The sequence below is a fragment of the Stenella coeruleoalba genome (assembly GCF_951394435.1).
Source record: "Stenella coeruleoalba genome assembly, chromosome: 17".
NCBI classification, from domain to species: Eukaryota; Metazoa; Chordata; class Mammalia; order Artiodactyla; family Delphinidae; genus Stenella; species Stenella coeruleoalba.
Window position 1 is genome coordinate 15438196 of NC_137163.1, and position 22378 is coordinate 15460573.

The 22378-nt window shown below is 48.5% G+C and overlaps 1 long non-coding RNA gene across 1 annotated transcript; it reads left to right on the plus strand.

Annotated features, from left to right (window-relative positions):
* The first annotated feature begins 107 nt into the window (after window positions 1-107).
* On the plus strand, window positions 108-900 carry LOC307176284. Its single transcript, XR_013824691.1, has 3 exons — window positions 108-235; window positions 363-493; window positions 575-900. It is a non-coding gene; the product is annotated as an uncharacterized lncRNA (long non-coding RNA).
* The last annotated feature ends 21478 nt before the right edge of the window (window positions 901-22378 follow it).

A 22378-nucleotide genomic window follows, 5' to 3' on the forward strand; every position in this document is an offset into this window, starting at 1 on the left:
ACAGCACTTCTGGAAAGCACCCACTCCTAGCACTGGTGTGCGGCCCGCATCCAGGATTACCTGCTCCAAGGTAATCCTGCCCTCCTGAGCAATGCTTCACAGGAATCATCACCCACTGCCAGGGGTTGGTTTATCTCTGAGCGACACCCGCCCTGCCCGCGGGCCAGGAGGGCTGGCTCTATCACGCCTGGGCACACTCAGCCCTGGGAGACTTCTTCTCCTCCCAGCAGCCAAGGTGAGCCAGCTTTCCAGCTTGTTGTGCAATTCTCCTAAGACCCTCAGGCCCCATTTACAAAGCAAGCAGCCTCTCCCAGCACAGTCACCGCTGTGCCTCAGGTCCCCTCCTGTGCTCCTCATTTCAGACGCCAGTTGGTTCAGAGACAGTTTCCCTGATGGGCCCCTGAGATCGGCCATCCATCCTGTGCCCATGTGAGGAGGGAAGCTGGATGCCCCCCAGGCAGCACTGTTCACCAGGCACTGCTCCTTTCTCTTGGTAACACCTCCAAGTTCCCAGCCCTCCCCATTCTCTGGAAAAGCCTTCTTTCCCATCTCTCTTCCCTTATTGTGTTTGCAGCGGTCATGCTTGAACAGAACCCCCAGAGAGGTTCCATTTCTGGGGCCGGCGCTGATCTGTTGGAAGCGACGGCTGCTTGGAATACTATCTGGAGAAGAATCTTCGGCTGTGTCCGGGCCCACGGACCGATGGGATCAGTCTGTCTTGGTGCTGGTGGGGCAGGTGGCCGCAGGCGTGTTTGAAGTAGATGAACTGCTAAGGGAGGAGCCACTTTTTCTTTCCAGGTCAGGCCATGGTCAATTCCACGTCAGTGGAATGCAAAACCTAGAGCCCTGATGTTACTGAATCAGGTCTGACTGCTTGACGCGCAAAAATCAATATTCCAGAGAGAGACAAAAGTTGGTGAAAAGGAAAGCTGCCTTTAATCAGAATGCTGGCAATCTGGGGAAATGGACCCAGTGTCCCCAAAACCCACCTCCCAAAATTCTGCTCAGCCGTGGAGTTTGTAAAGGGAAAAGGGGAAGTAATCTCAGTCATTGACGTAGGGAGTCAGAGTCGTCGCCATCCCTCCCCGTGTGCAGGCTTGTCGGCTCCTTGTGATTCTCCCTTAGGTGCTCTCTTGTTCACACAGTTTGTTCGTGAGATTGCTGAAAGAAAAGCTAGGGAAGAGATCTGGTCATCGGCTGATTACTTATTCTTCATTTCTAATTTGATCTATGGAAAGAACCAACAGATTAGACAAGGTGTGGTGTGATCAAAAGATTTGAAAGGTGTGCTAGGGCCGGAGGTGAGTAGGGCATAGGGCGCCTGGTTTGAGGTTAGTGACAGGACAAAGGGGCCTCCTGCAGAGAGCTCTTTCCTGCCCAAAGCTGCTTACACGGACTGCCTTTGATTGGGTTCTTCCAGAAACAGACTAGGATTCGAGTACAAGTAGCTAACTGGGAGGTGATCCCAAGATGCTCTGGTAGGGGAGCAGAGGAGTGAGACAGGAAGGTGAGGGGAAGCTGCTTGGGGCAGGGTACGTTAAGGAGCATGTCACCATTGTGGACATCTGGGATTTATGAACATCTGGGGGAACGTCTGGGCTCTGGTCCTGCCGGGGACCTCCAGGAGACGGTATAGAATACATCTCAGACTTTTCCTACCCAAAGGCTGAGAAAACTGCAGAATCTATCTACCAACTCCCACTGATCGTTGGTCCAGGGCTGCTTCTGGGGCTGCATTAGTTCCCCAGCCCTACTGGCCGGTTCTGTGGGCTCACCAAGCACAGCCCTGGAGCCCGAGAAAGCCTGCAGGCAGAGGTCACAAGTGCAAAGGACAAGCTAACGAGGTAAGAGTGGGGCCCTGACAATATCCGCTATGAGAATTACGGCAGGAAACTAGGATTGAGTGGTCTTCAAACAGCTGGCACGTGGTAAGAGCCAGATGCCTCTCTGCGGCACATCTATCTGCTCTTTGGAGGACAGTGCTATATATAAGCGTCTGTAACCCCACAAAAGCTGTGGAGGGAGGCTGTCTGGAAGTAGAGCAGTGTTTTTAAACGCACAGTCCAAGAAAGAGAAAGGGGATTTAAAAGGGATTTCTTCTCTTTTGAAGGATATAGAAGGAATCTAATTCAAGACCTCGGGCACCCTTCCCCTTATTCCACTTTATCTCCTTCCACAGGGCCTGGACCCTTGATGGGGACAGAGCTAATACCCTCTCTGTCTTTGGTGCCCCTGGCTCCACACGCCCTCCCTTCTGCCAGCTCCCTGCTTGTGCAGATTGACTTCACCTCTTGCCCACATTCTCCTTGGACCTTCCCTCCTCTCCATCTCCTCTGGGTCCTCAGCCCACTCTCCAATCTGTCATCAAATCCAGTCCCCAGTCTGGTGAGGGGATAATAATCCGTGGGATTTGCGCTGGTTCCCTCCGAGGCTCAGAAGCTGTGGATGGCTCGCAGTTGCCTGGCACGTTGAGCACCAAGTCTCGAGCCTAGCCTTTGGGGCCCTGCATGTCTGTGACCTGTGTGAACATTGCAGCCTGACCTCTCCTCCACCTGGCCGTCATCGAGTCCTCCCTGCACGCTGGCTCTCTGAGCTAAGGGACACATGGAGGATGAGGCTTCGTCTCACAGATGAGGTAAGCAAGTTTCAGAGAAGTTGAGTAACTTGCCCAGCTAGTAAGTGGCAGAGCCCGACACAGTCCCTCCAAAGCCAGTGCACTTTCCACTGTGCCAAGCTTCACCCTCCCTTCCTTTCCCCGGTCCCTTTCCACTCTCAGAACAATCCAAGTCCTCTTATCAGTTCCAGAAAGTGTGTATGGGAGAAGGACAGAAGTGGGTAGATGTTCTGGGGCTCGCCTTTCACCTGGGCCTGATTCTCTTTGGTAGATGAATAAATGACGGGAGGTCCCTCTGAGACAGAGGCAGGTCTCCGTGGCCTGTGGGGGCCATTTTCACTAGTCTACTTGCGCAGTAGCTATCTTTTTTTTTTTTTTTTTTTTTTAAAGACTCTTTGAGTGGAACTTTCCCCTCAAGCTGCTGGAGGAAGAAGAGCCCTGCTTCTCCTGTCCCCAGCTCCCTGCCCTTACGCAGACCCCAGGGACTCTTATCAAATCCTTTAGAATAGACAGCAAATGCAGTCTCTGTGTGCTGTCCCACCTTTGCCCCCGTTCCTGCACTCCTGGCAGACGTTACTAGTTGATCATAGAACTTCTTCCCTGTAAGCTGGGAACCATCCCCTCACTGCTCTCTACGGGGCTCAAAGAGAAGTTCTCACCTAGAAGGAATCTTGGATGTACTGATGAGAAAACCGTACATCCAAGATGTACTAATGAGAAAACTGTTGCCCAGAAAGGGAAAGTGACTGTTCTCAAAGTCACACAGCTGGCCAGTGACTGTCATCAGCGTTGGCCCTCCCCTCCTCTGCAGCCCCAGCCATGTGAAATGTCATCATTCTTGCTGGGTCTGCTGGCTGAAATAACAAATTTCTCCCCTGGGATTGCACTTCTGGACCAGGAAGTCTGGCCAGCTGTTGAGCCACATTGTCATACGTTGAGAAATCCTTATCAAAGAGCCTTTGATTCCAGGCGCTGTGGATTATGGACAACTTACTTCCCTTCTTCCATCCTGTGACCTGAAGTGTAGTCTCTCTGACTCATGAGGATACTGACAAAGAGGTAAGGAATGAGAAGCCAGTCTCCTGTTAGCAAATGAGTGGTGTTTGGGGCTTCCTGAGAATTCCATTTGTCTAGGGCCATGCTTCTCAACAGGGGGCGATTTTGCCCATCTAGGGGGGGATGTGGCGGTGTCTGGAGACATTGTTGGTTGTCACAGCTTGGAGGGGTGATGAAGCCACTGGCATCAAGTGGGTATAAGCCAGGGATGCTGCTACACCCTGCAGTACACAGGACAGCCCCCACCATAAAGAACTATCTGGCCCCAAATGTCAATAGTGCTAAGACTGAGGAACCCTGGCCTAGGGCCCGGGGAATGACTAGTGACATGGCTGGCCCTCGCCCATGTAGGAGGTCCAGTCCCCTGCCTTTGCTCAGCCCGCCCCCTCAGCTGGAAGTCCTTGCTTCCCCCAACACAATTTATTCAAATCCTTCTCTGCATTCAAGATCTCTCCCGATTCCCATCTATGGGAGGGAGCCTTTCCCGACTATTCCTAAACAGCCTTAACTGCTTCTCCTCTGAGCCTCCAAGGTGCTTCTAGAACTTGTCTCAGTCAGTCTTGTACTAGTGATGGGTGCACTTCCCCATCTCCCACTGCATTTAATTCCTTGAGTGGTGCAAAGTCAAAAAGCTTCCATGCCCTTGGAATCAGGCACAACTGTGTTCAGATTGTGCCTATGATAATATGTGACCTCAGGCAGGTAACTTAGAGGACCTGCCTGAACTTCACTTTTCTGTCCATATAACCACAGAATACTTTTGGAACACGTCCTAAGTACCAGGTGCTCTTCTACGTGCTCTACGTGTGTAAACTCATTCAGTCCTCACAGCAGCCCTGTGAGTAAGTGCTATTATGACAAGTTCTGTTTCATGGATGAAGGAAACTGAAACACAGAGGTTACCTGACTACCAAGTTCACTGGCCGGGAAGTGGCTGATCCAGGAGCCGCAGGCGGGTGGTCCAGTCCCTCTGGTAACCACGGTGCCTTCTGCCTCCTTGACGGGATGAGCCTCAGAGGGTGTGAGATCTAAGGGAGAAGGCCTGTGTGGTGAGTGGTCCAAACTTGCCCAGTTTCTGCTCTGCTCCTCAGCCTAATACAGCACCAATATGTCTTCCGGAATATTGTCGATATTATATGATACACTGCATCCTGTCACAGCCCTGCCATGTCTTTGTAAAACCGAGGCACAGGGAGGTTAAGTAAATTCCTCAAGAGCCCAACTGCAGAGCCTGGATTGGGTTTGTCCCCAAAGACCTGGCTCCTATCTGCACCCAAATTCTGTAATTGCTGGTGTAAGTGAAAATCTCCTCCTCTAGACTGTGAGCGATTTGAGGCGGGGGACGGGACAGGTTAGGCACGACTTAGCTTCCCCAGCGCCTCTCCCACTTTGGGGCTGCACGTGGTAGGCATTCAATGAATGTTTGTTAGGTGAATAAACGGCTCAGAGCTCCTGGGGCAGAGGCCCACTTGCACAGGCAGAAGGTGCTCAGATAGGATTCCAGAGCTTGTCTGTGGGGCAGCCGGGGCCTGAGAGCTTGGGCTGTGGGCCCAGGAACCTGGAGGAACAGGGCGCCTGTTTGAGCTCCCGGAGCACCTGCCAGCCTCTCCCTACCACATCCCCATCAAGGCCTGCAGCAGCAGGAAAATTGTACGCTTGCATTACCCAGCGACCCAAGAAGTGCAATTAAGTTGAAAATTAGTTGGCATAATTAATTAGACGGGTAAATAGCTCCCTGTCAACACCAATCAATCCATTCTGCATATAATTAGCTCAGTGCAGGCAGGCCAGAGCTCAAGCAGCTGCTGCTGCTGCTGGCAGGCCAGGGCCTAGGGTGGGAGCAGAAATGGGACAGGGTGTCCAGCCAGGTACCCTAAACCCACCCCACCCCCAGGTCCTTCTACAACTGCTTTTCATGGGAGCAGCCTCCTGGCAAGTCCATCTTCGGCACCCAGCAAAGCCACAGCTTAACTCCCAGGAAGCCACAGCTGCAAAGTCCCTTTGCTCCCTCAAGTTTCCTACTTTCGAGTTCCCGGTCCATTGCTCGAGGTTTCTGACGTGCATAAAAACCACAAAGAGCTCCCTTTTCTTGGCTAATAAATTTGCAGATGCTTTTTAAAAAATTAAAGTATAACTTAGATGCAGTAAAATTTACCCTTGTTACTGTACAGCTTTATGAGTTTTGAGGAATGTGTACAGTTGTATAACTGTAACCGAGCAGGACCCTACAGGGTCTTCCTGGGACAGACCTCCCCATGTCCTCAACCTCCCTTTTGTTTGTAGAAAAACTTTAGCTTCCTAGGCCTTCCCCGAGTTCCAAAGAATAAATTTAATCAGAGAAGTGATAAAAGGCAAAAGCAAAGGAAAACAGTCAAGCAAGACAAAATAATAGTTTAGCCATTGTTTAATGGCTAAAGTCAAGGACATCTAACTCCTCCTCAAGGACTATAGAGAATATTCTGAGCCATGTCCTTTGAGCCATTTAGCAGATACTGAAACCCCCATCAGGTGGAAGGGTTAACTGTATGCTGCCCACAAGCACATAGACCCCAGACCAGTTGGAACCAGAAGGTTGATGATGTTGACTCCTGATTACCTCACCACCAACCAATCAGAAAAATGTCCACGAGCTGACCACACACCCTGCAACCCCTCTCCCTCATCCTATCGTTATTTATTTATTTATTTTGCGGTATGCGGACCTCTCACTGTTGTGGCCTCTCCTGTTGCGGAGCACAGGCCCTGGATGCGCAGGCTCAGCGGCCATGGCTCACGGGCCTAGCCGCTCTGTGGCATGTGGGATCTTCCCAGACTGGGGCACGAACCTGTGTCCCCTGCATCGGCAGGTGGACTCCCAACCACTGCGCCACCAGGGAAGCCCCCACGTCCTATCTTTAAAAACCTTTCCCTGAAAGCCATTGGGGAGATCAGGTCTTATAAGCAAGCACTAGCTGCCTGGACTCCTTGCTTGGTGCCCTGCAATAAACGCTGCCCTTTCCTTCACCACAACCCAGTGTCATTGGATTGGCTTTACTGGGTGTGGGTGAGTGGACCCAAGTATGCTTCAGTAACATAACCAGCAGCATGATTAAGATCTAGAATCCTTCCATCACCACACAAAAAAATCCCCATTCCCTTCTGTAGTCAACTGCTTCCCCCACCCCCAGCCCCTGGCAACTACTGATCAGTTATCTCTCCCAAAAGTTTTACCTAGGGACTTCCCTGGTGGTCCAGTGGTTAAGACTCTGCCCTTCCACTGCAGGGGGCATGGGTTCAATCCCTGGTTGGGGAACTAAAGATCTCATGTGGTGTTGCCAAAAATAATTTAAAAATAATAAAAAAATAATAAAAAAAATAATTTAAAAATAAATGGCTGAGTCATGTTTCATTGCATGCATGTACCACGTCTTGTTTATCCCTTTCCCAGGTGAAGGACATTTGGTTGTTTCTAGCTTGGGGCATTTATGAATAAAGCCACTGTAAATGCTCATATAGAGGTTTTTGTATGAACATAAGTCTTCATTTCACTTAGATAAATACCTAGGAGCAAGATTGCTGGGTCTACGGTAGGTGTATAGATAACTTTATAAAAAACTGACAAACTGTCTTCTAAGATCCTGTACCATTTTACATGCCCACCATCCATGTAGGAGACTTCTGGTAGCCCCATATCTTTGTTACTGCACAGACTTTACAAAATGATGACATCCAGTGCTGGCGACAGCAGGGCCAGCTACATAATTTACGTGGCCCAATTCAAAATGAAAATGTGAGCCCCCTTGTTTCAAACAAAAGGAAAAAGTGCCATTAATGGTATTAAAATAGAAAGTTTTTTCCTTTCTTCTGTAGTCTTTCTCTCATCTTCTCATGGTATTTTTTTAAATTTGCTATTTAATGTTTTAAGTAAAGAAAAACTAAAATTAAAAATTATTAGCATGAACTTTGCCATTTACCATTTATTTTTATATTGTGCAACGCCATTTTTTAAAAAGACTTTTTTTCTTTCTTTATTTCTGGCCGCAGCTTGTAGGATCTTAGTTCCCTGACCAGGGATCAAACCCAGGCCCATGGCAGTGAAAGTGCTGACTCATAACCACTGGACCACCAGAGAATTCCCATGTGCAAAGCCATTATAAATGCAAATATGAGAGCTTTTAACTTGTATGTAGAATCACTGAAATTACATGGTCTGTATTTCATTTATACATGCATGTGTATTTTGTTCTTATCGGAAAGTGGAAATGCTGCAGGTGGCCAAATGATCAGAACCCGCCCAAGGTGGCCATTGGGCTGCCATGTGAATCAGGGCTCTCCCTCCGAGCTGGGCTGGGAAACTCTTCCTCTGGTTTTTTTCTTCTGAAAATAACTCTATTGGCTTTTGCTTTTGTTTTGTGAATATTATGGGTTCATTATAAAAATTTCGGGAAAACAAGCAAAAATAAATAAAATGCATTAAAATGAAAGAAAAAAATCAAACATCTTCCATAGCCACACCATTAGACATTGTAATTTTTTAAATATAAATTTATTTATTTATTTATTTAATTTTGGCTGCGTTGGGTCTTCGTTGCTGTGTGCGTGGGCTTTCTCTAGTTGCGGCGAGCGGGGGCTACTCTTTGTTGTGGTGCATGGGCTCCTCATTGCGGTGGCTTGTCTTGTTGCAGAGCATGGGCTCTAGGCACGCGGGCTTCAGTAGTTGTGGCATGTGGGCTCAGTAGTTGTGGCTCGCGGGCTCTGGAGCACAGGCTCAGTAGTTGTGGTGCACGGGCTTAGTTGCTCCGCGGCATGTGGGATCTTCCTGGACCAGGGCTCGAACCCGTGACCCCTGCATTGGCAGGTGGATTCTTAGCCACTGCACTGTAATTTTTAACATTTTCTTGTGTGTTGTGGCAACAATGTAGATTAGATCCTGTAGAACCCACTGCAGTCTCCCTCTCATGTGCTTTCCCATGGCATCCGGGAAGCTCAAAATTCTTTTTCCCAGGCCTCCCAAAAGCAGAGCTCTGCATGGAACCCAAGCTCTGACAGGCAGCAGCATCCTCACATGACTTGGAAGGTTTTTCTGTGGCAGCAGCTTAAGCAGACAGGAACACTGATGCTAGTCCAAGGCGTCAGAGGTGGAGAGCGGTGGCAGCAGGAAGGCTTCCACTGGAGCAGTCCATGGTGGGACTGGGCATCTTCCCGGCTGGGTTGTTTTCTGTAGCATCCAAGTGTGGTTCCCTAGGCCTCCTGGGAATTTTGTAGTGAACTAAGTCTCTGCAACAAACCTCTTTCTACTTAACCAGTTAGAGTGGATTCTGTTGTCTGCAATGAAGAACTCAACCTTTGGGTCTCAGCTTATCTTTTATTGTCTCCTTCATAGCACTTACCAAAATATGGAATTGCCTTGTTTATATATTTGTTTACCTACTTAGTGTCTTTTAATGAGGAGGAACCAGTTCTGTCTTGTTCACCACTTTGATCCCAGTGGCTATCCCACAGCAGCATTTGGTAGCTATCTGTTGGGTGAAATAATTGGTCACCTTCCAGCACCCCTTACCCCAAGAGAGAGCAGAAACACTAGCCTCACCACTTCTGTGGACCAAGTGGGCTGTATTCCCTCTATGCGTACAACTGCTCCCCACTGCCACCAACACTTGCTGATTGCCTCTTTTTGCAGAGAAATGCAATGTTGTAGAAGATTCCCACTTGCACCCCTCTTCGTTGCTAGTGACTTAAAAAGACTATAAGGATGAATCAGCTCACTGTGGCCAGCTCCCTGCTTCCCTTCAATGAGCAAAGCCCTGCTCTGTGGTGAGTATACGTGTCTGTGTGTGATAGCTGGGGACAGATTTCTGAATAGAATAAGACCCACAGACTCAGGAGGGCAAACATTATATCATTCATTCATTCCACAAACACGTACCAAGTGCCTCCTATGCATGTATGTGCAAGGTGCTGGAAGGGATCCAGACCTCCCAATAAATGCCCCTTTGTAATCAGACTTTCTCCTTTTGGCCATCAGACTGTCACCTAAATTAGTTGAAGTCTCTAAGCTTTTAATTATGAGCCTGATAATGCAACTTTCCCATGGGGTTGTGCAATTTCAGGCACAAACCCTACGTTTGAAATACAGGTGCAGGAATAGATGTCAGTGACATCATTTGAAAGGATTACTGTGCAAGCAGCCCAGCCCCTGGATGCCTGCCGACTTCAGGCCGGAGCCAGACACACATGAGCTCTGTGATGAAGGTGGCCTCATGGCTCTGCATCCCAGCACTGCTTGGGGTGCCAGGACATATACCGTGACCTCTGCCATTGCCATACACCTGCTGGAACTGTGGGCAAAACCACTGCCCTGTTCCAGGTCTGAACCTGGAAGGGGCAGGCCCAGTTCCTTGTGGCCCCAGGGCTGCTGGGACCACACCTACCACCACCTGTCTCACCTGTCAGAGGGGGTGGGGTGGGAGGGCGCTGAGAGGTGAGTGCTGTAACCCTTTCCTCTCCTCTGGCTAGGGGACCTCTCTGTATGTGGAGCATGGGAGATGGACCTGAATGTGTTTCTGGCCAGTTCATGGAAAGGCCTGCTTGGTTATTGAAATCAGAGCCTGCCCATCTTTGGAACTAGGAATGAGGTCTTTGATCAGGCTAAAATTTGGGGATCTAGAAATGAACCCACTGCAGCGTCTGCCCTCAAGGAAAGAAAAGCAAATACAGTAGAATGTGAGAAGCCTTTTCTGTCATCATCAAATGCTCTAGGGCCCACCATGGGCTCTGCAGAGCCTATAGCATGACCCCCACTGTGGCCATGCCTAGAGTCCAGTGGGAAAGACGGCAAATGAAAAGTCATGACATTGAGCTGGGATGAGTGTTAAGGTCAGAGAAGCAAGAGCCAGGAGCGTAGAGAGCGGGGGGGGGGGGGGGGGGGGTGGGGGGTGGGGGTGGGGGTGGGGGGGGTGGGGGTGGGGGGGGCTGACCTAGCCTGGGGTCAGGAGGCCTGTCTGAGGTCCCGACAGGTTGGAGGCATTAGCTGGGGGAGGTGGGAGGGAATGGGTGCCCCAGGGGTGCAGGGGTTGGGTGTGTGCTGGGGGGCACAAGAGTGGGAAGAGGTGAGCCCAGAGGTCAGACCCTGGTGGGAGGGAGCACGGCAAGAGGATTTGGGTCTTTATCTCATGGATGTGGGAACTACAGAAGCTGTCACGCGGACAGACAGGAGGCCAGACAAGCGTTTTCTGTGACGGCTGCCTCTGGCCTCAGTGTGGCAAGAACACAGCCCCTCAGGGAACATCCTGGCAGTCAGGGGCGAGGCCCTCTTCCTCCTGGGTGCTCTGTCAGCACGGCTCAGAGCAGTGACTCTCAGAAGCTTCCAGCAACAGGCTGACTCATGCGGTGGCGGCCGCTCGCCCAGTCAAAGATGGAGCTGGAAGGGCCATGGCCTGGCGCTGCCCGGGACAGATGGCAAAGACGTGCCAGCTGCTCCCTGCAGGGCGTTTCTGAGGAAAACCCCCTCCCGCCCCACGCGCGGCCTCCGCTGCCTCCCTGAACTTGCCCAGCTGGCTGCGCCCTGGCTTCTGGCTTGTCACAGCCAGAATAACCAGATGGGACCTGTGGGCCCGCGGCCAAGCCCTGCCACGTTATCGAGTCCTGGCTGGGAAGGAGTCAGGTCTGGGAAACCTCTGCCCCCTCTCAAAGCACCGTGGGAGAATCCACACCCCAAACCGGTCCCTTCTCTCCAGCCTCCTTCCTTCCCCAGTAAGCTTTCTCCTTACTTAGCCTCTTGACTCCCTCTATATTTTCAATGTTTATTTATTGACTTTTGTAAGCAGAGGGAACTGGAAAGGAGCTGAGAGTCACAGTGAGCCTGATTCTGAAGCCCACTCACCCCGACTTCCCTCCCACTGGACCAGTGACTGCCGGGGACTGTGCAAAGACCGTGGGCTGTGGTCAGGTCGGGTGCCACCCACAATCTGGCTATGACCCCTGCCAAGCAGATGGAGACCATGACCCGTGGGGGAGGATGGAAGTGCAGGGAGAGGTCAGGGGTGAAAAGAAAAGCTCTTAACAGCGGCAACTGCCCTAGCACAGGCAGATGCCCAGAACCTCTGGTCTTCACCCTCAGATAAATGGAAAATTCCTCATGTGCTCCCTGCGGGGTGAAACAGCAAACCCACCTGAATCCAGGACAGAACAGATTTTTCAGCTGCCTACAAGCTCCTCACATGTCCATTGTTAAAGGTGTACAAGAATGTTCGCTACAGTAATTGTTACTAATTGGGAAGAATTCGATGTTCTAGAATTAGAAGACCTAGAGCAGCTCGGGCTGCGAGGACAAAGTACTACAGGCTGAGGGTGGAGGGGTCAGGGGTGGGGTGGGGCTTAAACCACGGTAATTTGTTCTCTCGCAGTTCTGAAGGCAGGAAGGCTGAGATCAAGGTGTTGGAAGGGTTGGTTTCTTCTAAGGCCTCCCTCCTTGGCTGGCAGACGGCCACCTTCCTTCTGAGTCTTCATCTGATCTTCCCCCAGGCAGGTCTGCATCCTAATCTCCTGTTCTCAGAAACAGTTTCACTGCAGTTACAAAGAACAAGGAAGATCTATATGTATTGACAGGGAAAGAGTTCCCAGCTTATTGTTAAGTGGAAAAAGTAAGTCACTGGACAATATGATACTGATATCAGTGGTTCCCTCTGGAGAGGTAACAGGATTGGGGTAAGGGTGGGGTGAGGGAGACATTTATATGTGTAAGTCTGTGCAGAGATTGGATTATTGTTCTCAATTCTTCACTCCCCTCCTTGCCCTGGCTTTGCAGCTTCTCCCCTGTGGGCTGGGTATATCTCCCTGGCCCGTGGATGTTGAACTTGGCCGGGTGACTTGGTTTGGCCAATAGAATTTGGATGGAGGTGCCCAGAGCAGAGGCCTTAAATGTGCTTGCTTGGTATAGTTTGGTCTCTCAGGCTTCTGTGACCCTCAGTGAGAAGAAGGCACCCCAGGAAATGGCTGACCACGAAGACCACAGTCTTTAAGACTGACCTTCCTGCTGCCAATGGAGACCATGAAGACATGACAAGAAGGGCTGAACCGAACCACAGCCTGGCGCTAGCCCAGCCGACAACACACCTGTGAGCAAGAAAAATACATGCTTACCTGGAAAACATTATGCTGAGTCAAGTAAGCCAGACACAAAAGGACGAACATCGTACGATCCCACGTATATGAAATATCTAGAAAAGGCAAATTCACAGACAGAAAATAGATTAGAAGCTACCAGGGGAGGAGAATGAGGGGAGAGAGGGGAAAGAAGGGCTATTACTTAATGGGCACAGAGTTTCTGCTTGGGGGGATGAAAAGGTTTTGAAAACAGATGTTATGATAGTTGCACAACATCGCAAATGTACTTAATGCCACTGAATTGGACACTTAAAATGGTTAAAGTGGTAAATTTTGTGTTATGTATATCTCATACCACAATTTTAAAAAATAATAATGTAATATACCAAAAATACATTGAATTGTACACCTTACTTTTAAAAATATTTATTTATTTTATTTACTTATTTTCCTTAGGCTGTGTCGGGTCTTAGCTGTGGCACACAGAGTCTTTGCTGAGGCATGCAGGATTCTCTCTAGTTGTGGTGCGGTGGCCTCGCAGCATGTGGGATCTTAGTTCCCTGACCAGGGATTGAACCCATGTTCCCTGAATTAAAAGGCAGATTCTTTACCACTGGACCACCAGGGAAGTGCCTGAATTATATACAGTTTAAACAAGTAAATTGTATGGCAGGAGAATTATATTTCAATAAAGCTATGCAAAAAGAAACCCACATTGTTTAAGCCATTAAGTTTTGGGTGATTTGTTAAGCAGCGCTTGTGCAGCACTAGCTGACTGATACAGTATGTATGCATGTGTTTTATAATGAGCACATATTATTTGTGTAATAAAAATATGCAAAATCAGAATTTATCGGGTTCCCTCTGAACAGGCCCCTCTTTTCTGTTTTCCTGCCCAGTGGTGGCACCAGGGCATTTATGGACATTGCTCCTCTAAATTTGGAGTGACACTTTGCTTCTCTCTTTATTCTTGGCGGTAACCCAGACCCAAATCCTGGCCGTTCCTGTAGACTGTGTCTCCACTCGGCTCTGCAGCATCTCCCAGAACATGTTTTCATCTCCCTTGGCCTGGATTGTTTCCTGGCTTCCCAGGTGGTCTCCCTGCCAGGGTCTATCCAGGCCATGGGGGAAGAATAATTTGCAACCTGTTTCCAGTACGTTACTCTGCTCAGCCAGCCCTGAGCCTGCCTCTCAACACACACACACACACACACACACACACACACACACACACACACACACACGCTTTTCATCTGTAAAGAAGGCTTACGACAGCCTCTGCTGCCCATCAGAACAAATCTAAGCCCCTCAAATGTCACCTGGATATGCACCTCAGGGGTACGATGTGATGATGTCCCAAAATTGATGAGCTGGAGAAAAAGCTGCTGTAGGCGGTCGGGCCTCTGCTCCCTTCCTGTCTCTCCTTCATATCTGTTCTTTCTCCACCTTCAGGATTTTATGGAAGATGAGAAAACCTCCAGTGCTGCAAATAAAGGGAATGTTCAGTTCAAAACATTGGTTTAGAAGTTGAGAACGTGAAAGACGCTAATGACTAATTGTAGTGGCTTCTAATTCAAAACTGAAAGAGGACATACATAACCAAGGCGATGGGTAAGAGATGATTGTTTAGAATATAGCTCAAAATTGTTAAAGGAATTGAGTTTTAGTGTCGACACAAAGCTCTCTCCATCCTTTTTTATTTCTTCATATGAACAGAGTGTCTCAACATTTACATCTATAAATATGGAAAATAGGAACAGAATTAATGCTGAATCCCATCTCATTCTAGAAAAAGGGAATAGCTAGCCATGCAGACATGAATTAAGTGGAATTAAAAAGTTGCATCCATCTCATGGATATTTGTTTCAGATTTTCCATTTAATAATTATTCTTCAAAATCATAAATATATTTATGATTTTTGATTGTGTACTAACAAAAATAGTGATGTCAACTTAGAAGAAAAATATGACACAAAACCTTATGGTCACAGGAAACAAAGTTTTCAATTTATGTACATATTCTTGCCGCTGAGAGGCAAGTTAGGGTGCTCAGTAACAGACATTCAAACATAAACTATTATATGAAGATAAAATGCTGGGGGTGGGAGTATAATGGAAATATGAGTTCTGGGGTGAAAATAAATGTAAACTTAACAAATGTTAGAGACGCTTACTCATGAGTATTTAAAATAGATTATGGTTTGTATGGAATCCATAAGGTATTTCGATTTCATTGGATGCCTGGTTAAAAAAAATCATACATGCAGTTTTATTTTTAGAAAATCAGCATATACAATCTACTGGAAATTACATCCTTTGAATTTACAACGAGAACGTTTAGATACAAATTTAGCATTAATCGAGGAGGTGTGTAGACGCTTCTCAAGATTATTGTTGGAGGTGCACGTGAGGAAACACTTGCGGAAACTGCTGCTGGGGGTGAGGGATGAGCTGGTGAGAGCCCCGCGCCGCGCCGTGGTCCGACTCGGGACGGAGCCCCGCCTCGCGTAGCTACGAGCCGCTCGAACTTGGGCAGGTCGCCCAGCCTCTGTGAGTCTGCGTTTGCGCATCGGTGTGTGTAGTGCAGCGGTAACACCGGCCCCCTCCGGGTGGTTTACCCGGCAGTAAATGAGCCGCCGCCGTGTAAGCGTTCAGCCTCCATTCAGCCAAGTGAGGGGGGGAGGTGGGGAAGGGAGAAGCAATCCTGGAAGGAAAAGGGGATGAGATTGCTCAGAGCAGGTGTCCTTTGACCTGGCTGAAGAAGGGCAAGGAGGAGATCCCGGCACAGAAAAGGGGCCTGATACGGGAAAAACCGTGTCAGGCGGAGGGAACAGCCCTCGCGAAGGCCTGGAGGTGGGAACTGCTTGCTCCAGGAGCCCCTGCCCCCAGCCCCCGGCGGAAAGGGACAACCTGCCTTCACCCGGCCACGGTCACCCATCACTAGACGAGCCTGGGGGTCGCCACCTGCAGGAGCCTCTGCGCCTGCGACCCTGATGGGCACGTAACACCGACCACTGAGCCCTTTATTTAGGACTCAGGGCGCAGCCAGCCGTCGGGTCCCTCCAGCGTATCCAGGAGGTGCTCAGTGGGGTTTCTGTATCTGCCCAGATTCTGCCGCAGCTTGGGCTTCCTTGAGGCAGTAAGGAAGTCAGTCAACGCTCCCCAGGCCTGGAGACCTGGGTGAAACTGCCGCGACACTCCCTGTTTGCCGTTCTCGGGGTCCCCGGATTCCTCCGTGCGTGTGTGCTGGGGGCGGGATCCCTCTGCCCGGGCCTCTGTTCTCCCGCACCTGCCGGGCGTCCTGGGGCCCCAGCAACCTTAGGCCGGAGCACACTCCCTCGGCCGGGTTCCCGCAGCGGAGCGTGGGAGGGAGAGCTCCCCCAGGGTTGGGTAAGTTTCATCCAATCTGCTAGGCCCGGGGTCCAGGCAACCTACGCCGTCCGCGACTCCTCCTAACGAGACGGGAGGACGCCGTAAGGTGCCCACCCCTTATCTGCACCGACCTCACTCCCAGGGGTCTCTCTCCAAATAATCCGCGCTCCCCCGCCCAATGTTCTCTACACCAACAACCAGGAATTCTGGTGCCTGCTCTTAAGATATTATTTTTCACCTTCTTACGCTGATGTTGTGAGTTTCCCTCTTAATGGGTGATTTAAAAAACACTCCCCAACACTTCATAATGAAACATTTTCAGATAGACTGAAACGTTGAAACAATTGTACAGTACGGTGAATATTCGTACATCCACCTCCTAGACCTACGTTAACGTCTCGCTACTCTCGCAGTCTCCCGAATCTCTCCCCACTTCTCTGTCCTTAGGTCCGTCAGGCTATCAAACCGTCTTACCCTTTGAAACACTTCAAACTTGCAATCGTCCAAAGCCCTTCTGTTAGCCTGTCGTTGGTTGGAGTTCAGTCTTAGTTTACATTTTTTAAGGTAAAATTTACACACAGCGAAATATACAGATTTTAAGTGTGCCTTCCTCTGGTCGATTTTAGATGGTACATGGAAGAGTGCTTTTTATTTTAATATTTATTTTAACGTGTATTAGGTGAAAAATAAACATCTGTTTTCCACTTATAATAGTGACAAATTTTCCTTTAACGATGAATGTATTTAAATGAGCTGATATAAAGGGCTGGGGGTAAGAGAGGGGAGAGGGCTTCCAAGATGCTGAGGCTGCGACCCGAGTTGTCGTTTCCAGAGCTGCGGACGCTTCTATGAAGGGTGGTCTCAGCCGCCGAGCTCCGGGCAGAGGTGGGAACTTGGAGCGTCATAAGGGGCTGGGCACCCGACTGGATCTGGGGATCTGCGGTGGGGCCGGAGTAGTGTGCATTGTGTGTGCGCGTGTGTGTTTTCAAATCATTATGCATGTGCGCCCCGACTCCAGTTGTTTGAGGCTGAGAGTGTCTCTGTGAACGCAGCACCCAGCACAAGGCCGGGGACACGGTAGGTGCCCAAGAAGTGTTTCACGAGATAACGCATGTGCAAACGCTTTGTAAACAGTCTACAAAAATAAGAGTTTACAACAGCAGGAAGAATCCCACGGCCCCGGATCCCCAGTACTCGGCACATGGGGTCCGACAAGCCGCAGTGCTTGTTGATTGATAAATAGACCGGTAGGCGGAGGAAGACCGGAGCGGCGTGGCCGGTTCAGCCAGGGCGGGCACTGGGGTCGGCAACTCCTGTGTACGGGATCAGGGACTCAGCGGAGAAAATGAAAACGTGGTTTTCTGAGCATGCGTACTGGGCCGCCGCATGAAACTCATTATCATTCTCCGAGAAACGGCTGGTAGGTGCCTCGTTAGCGCAGTAGGTAGCGCGTCAGTCTCATAATCTGAAGGTCGTGAGTTCGATCCTCACACGGGGCACGATACTTTTGTTCGCTCCAGCTCCTTTATCGTCCTAGAAGGATAGGTTTTACTTGCTTGTGAGGGGATCTGTAGACCCTGGGCGTCCGCGCTTTTCCGCCCTGGGGTCACCAGCGTATTGGCATAGCCAACCCGAAGTACCGAGGCGGGGCATAGTCGTTGATGGAAGATAACCACTCTTCTGCTCCGCCGCCCTGACGGCTCCGGCATTCTGGGCCCGGGTGGGAGGACTGGAAGGGAGGCCAGCGCCTGAAGACGGGGCGGCAGGGGGTGGGGCATGGGGTGTGGGCACGTGAGGAAGACTAGCGCGCGGCGGGCTGGGGCCCGGGTGAGCCCCTCGGGAAGATCCCCACTCTCACCACCAGCGTTGCGGCCCGGGTACCCAGGAGGTGCACTCACCCTGTCGTCCCACCCTCCACCAGGTGTCCTACCTTGGCCCTTGAGCCCTGATGGTGGCGGGAACGTGCACAGCCCTCGGTGAGGGGAGGCCGGGGTGCTCGAGGTCCAGGAGGACGCTGAGGGCGCCGCTGCCTGCAAAGCCACCTAATGGAGGCCCCAGGGCAGTGCCTGGAACCCGAAGTTTCCTGGGGAGGGTCCTGATTATCAACACCTGGCCCCAGGGAAGGGTGGGTCTAGGCAACTGTGGGGAAGTGGGCGGCACCGTGATGAGAGGCCAGACAGTGCACCGCGCTGAACACCTCGGTGAGGAGTTTGGGCTGCAGAGCTTTGAAGTGGCAGAAGATCGGTCTCGGGGATGGGGGTGTTAGGGAGGTCATGCAGGCAGCAGCCCGGCCTAACGTGACAGGGGCTGTGCTGACGCTGCATCTGAAACAGTTGCTGCATTGCAATGATCACCCGTGAAATTTCTGATAATTCAGTCATTCTGAACAGGTCAAATAGCAAATTAAATTGAGATGTGATGTAAAAGGGAAGAACCTTCGTGTTCTGTTACAAGTTAATCACTAAACGGATGTTGCCTATAAGCTTAAATTATACATAACGGCCCATCTCTGGGAACCCTGCTTCCTAGGTAATGAGCATTAAGCTGAAATACCTTTGTTTAACTCACAGGAAACATCCTGACCAGGCCCACCTGTGCATGACTGCAGCGAGGAAGAAATTAACACATTCCCTCCGGAGGCTGATGGGAACCAGGAAGTGTTTGACTTTACTTCCCACCCCAAACACACACTTTTAGTATAAAAGAAGCCTCAGTTCTAGCTCAGATAACGTGGTTCTTTGGGATACGAGTCCACTGTCTTCTTGGTCTGCTGGCTTTCTGAATAGAGTCGCTATTCCTTGCCCCAGCAAGTCCTCTCTCCATTTATTGGCCTGTCCTGCCTTGCTACTCCTGGCTAGCTGGCAGTTGGGGGATTTGGGGGTAAGGCCCAGCAGCTGCTGCAACCGCTTGTCCTGAGGATCTTCCGTTCAGAACTCCCCGAAGCTGCACTGACTGCCCCAGCGCTTGGCAGTTGGAGCAAGGAATCAACATTTGGGAGCAGACAGGCTCCATACAGGGGGGTAAGTCACTCTGGCTGTGTACAGCCAGGAGCTTTATTTCCTCTCCATTTGGGGTTTGGGGAGTTTTCTCTGGAATAAGCCAATTTGTATTTGAGTGGGGTACCCTGTTGGAGAGAGGAAGGAGTTGTTGGACTTTTACCTGATTTGTGAACTGGTTCATTTGTTTCTTTGGACGCTAGCATTTGTGTTTGGAGTTTGTGTTTTGCTCGTCTTGAAATTCTGTCTTTAAAAATGGGAAATGGGGCTTCCCTGTTGGCGCAGTGGTTGAGAGTCCTCCTGCCGATGCAGGAGACACGGGTTCGTGCCGTCCGCGGCTGGGGCCGTGAGCCATGGCCGCTGAGCCTGCGCATCCGGAGCCTGTGCTCCGCAACGGGAGAGGCCACAACAGTGAGAGGCCCGCGTACCGCAAAAAAAAAAAAAAAAAAAAGGGAAATATTTCAACTATTCCTAAAGAAAGTCCTCCGAGGTGCATTTTGGATAAGTGATCTGATTACAGCTATGAACCCATGGGTGAGGGGAAGATGACATTTTATTGTAACAATGTGTGGCCACAGTACCTGTTAGGATCTCCGCAAGGGGTTTAGGCAGGGTTATCCTGGGACCCTGTGCACCATGTACTGCCACCCTTGCTGTGTTAATTACTTCATTTATGATCCCCTTATGGTCTCCGGTGTCGTTGGTATATGTAAAACCTCAAGACCAAACTTGAGGGTTTACTTAGGATTTTCTGTTTGTCCTTTGCGTTTTCCGTTTCATTTTGTTTGGTACTATTTCTCCATTTACAGCCAAATCAGTTTTGTGATACTTAAAACTTTTGCTGATGTCAAATGGAGGAAAGGAACAGAAAAAGACAAAACCAAAACCTGTCTGTTCTTGTCCAAGGGAGGGACATTCACAGGAAGAAGAGAAAGGTTCTACTTGTTTCCTAACATCACCAAAAGCTACAAATAGAAATAGAAGTGTCTTTTCCATTAATATTAGTAAAAAGGGTTTAGCCATCTAGACAGGTGACCTTGATTTGTCCCATTTGCCAGAAACCCAATCTGAATCTAACCTCTTCTGTAACTGATGGGTTTTACACTGTTGGACCTGACTCATGGGTGAAATTTCAGAATGGTAACCATGAGGTCCCTGTGTTTGTGTACTTGTACATGTGTTATAGATGTGTGGCATTGCCAAAATTAATTTTTAAAAGAGCTCTATTTAATTGGCTTAAAGGAAATTAAGCACTTATATAAATACTCAAAAATAAAAGAAACTGGCCAGAATGAATTTCGGGTTCACATGATCTAGGAAATATTCAGTATTGAATTAATATCTGGTATTAATTAGCTTGAGCTTGTTGGTTTGATTAATACGTACCTGTCTTTAGGGTCATCAACGTTAAGTATAATACTTTTATTGTACTTACGTTTAGTAGAAATGAAGTAAGACCTTATTATTCCTGTTACAAAGTTTGTCAGCAAGAAAAACAACAATATGACAAAGATTTTAAGTAAATAAAATAGAGGTAAATGAGGTAAGACTTTAAGGTAGACTCTATAGGAATAATTATGTTTTGGGAATGTCTATCTAAAATAGTCTCTACAGATTTTCAAAACTTGAAACTAAACTAAGTTAAATGAAGAGAATTCAGTGGGTGGTTTCGAATAGGATAAAACATTAGAACATTAACTTCTGGGCAGGTCTAAATGTACCTACTTTTGCCCTCTTAGGAGAGGAAGACTAAAGCAAAAGTTTGTCAGTCAGGAAACTCTGGTATGGCAAAGAGTTTACTATTACTTGCTTTTTGGTTTTCACTAAAGATTAAGGTTTTAAGGTTAAGAATTGTGACGGAAACACTTCAGTATGCAAGGATACGGGATGTGTGTTTTCAGCAAAGAAGGTATGAGGAATGAAAATGCATTTTGTTAAAGGGAAAAGGGTGGTTTTGTCCTAGAGCTGGTTGTTTCTGAATGGAAAAGAAAATGAGGAACAGATTAACATGGATACAGAAAGTTGTGGAAGGTTTGTGGAGGAGGAACACTGAAAGAATTTTGTGCATAGTCAGGACTGGCTAACGTAAGATTGAAGCTAATTAAGAAAATGAATCTTAAAGGTAAGGTGGTACAAAACCTGAATTTGGTTCTCTAAGAGGACAAAGTTTTCTTAAAATATTGAACTGCTTTTTTAAAAAAATTTTTAAAATTTTATTTTATTTTTTTATACAGCAGGTTCTTATTAGTCATCCATTTTATACACATCAGTGTATACATGTCAATCCCAGTCTCCCAATTCATCCCACCAGCACCCCCACCCCCAGCCACTTTCCCCCCTTGGTGTCCATATATTTGTTCTCTACATCTGTGTCTCAACTTCTGCCCTGCAAACCAGTTCATCTGTACCATTTTTCTAGGTTCCACATACATGCGTTAACATACGATATTTGTTTTTCTCTTTCTGACTTACTTCACTCTGTATGACAGTCTCTAGATCCATCCACGTCTCAACAAATGACTCGGTTTCATTCCTTTTTATGGCTGAGTAATATTCCATTGTATATATATACCACATCTTCTTTATCCATTCGTCTGTCGATGGGCATGTCGGTTGCTTCCATGACCTGGCTATTGTAAATAGGGCTGCAATGAACATCGGGGTGCATGTGTCTTTTTGAATTATGGTTTTCTCTGGGTATATGCCCAGTAGTGGGATTGCTGGATTGTATGGTAATTCTATTTTTCGTTTTTTAAGGAACTTCCATACTGTTCTCCATAGTGGCTGTATCAATTTACATTCCCACCAACAGTGCAAGAGGGTTCCCTTTTCTCCACACCCTCTCCAGCATTTGTTGTCTGTAGATTTTCTGATGATGCCCATTCTAACTGGTGTGAGGTGATACCTCATTGTAGTTTTGATTTGCATTTCTCTAATTATTATTGATGTTGAGCAGCTCTTCATGTGCTTCTTGGCCATCTGTATGTCTTCTTTGGAGAAATGTCTATTTAGGTCTTCTGCCCATTTTTGGATTGGGTTGTTTGTTTCTTTAATATTGAGCTGCATGAGCTGTTTATATATTTTGGAGATTAATCCTTTGTCCATTGATTCATTTGCAAATATTTTCTCCCATTCTGAGGGTTGTCTTTTCGTCTTGTTTATAGAGAACCAGCTTTTAGTTTTATTGATCTTTGCTATGGTTTTCTTTGTTTCTATTTCATTTATTTCTGCTCTGATCTTTATGATTTCTTTCCTT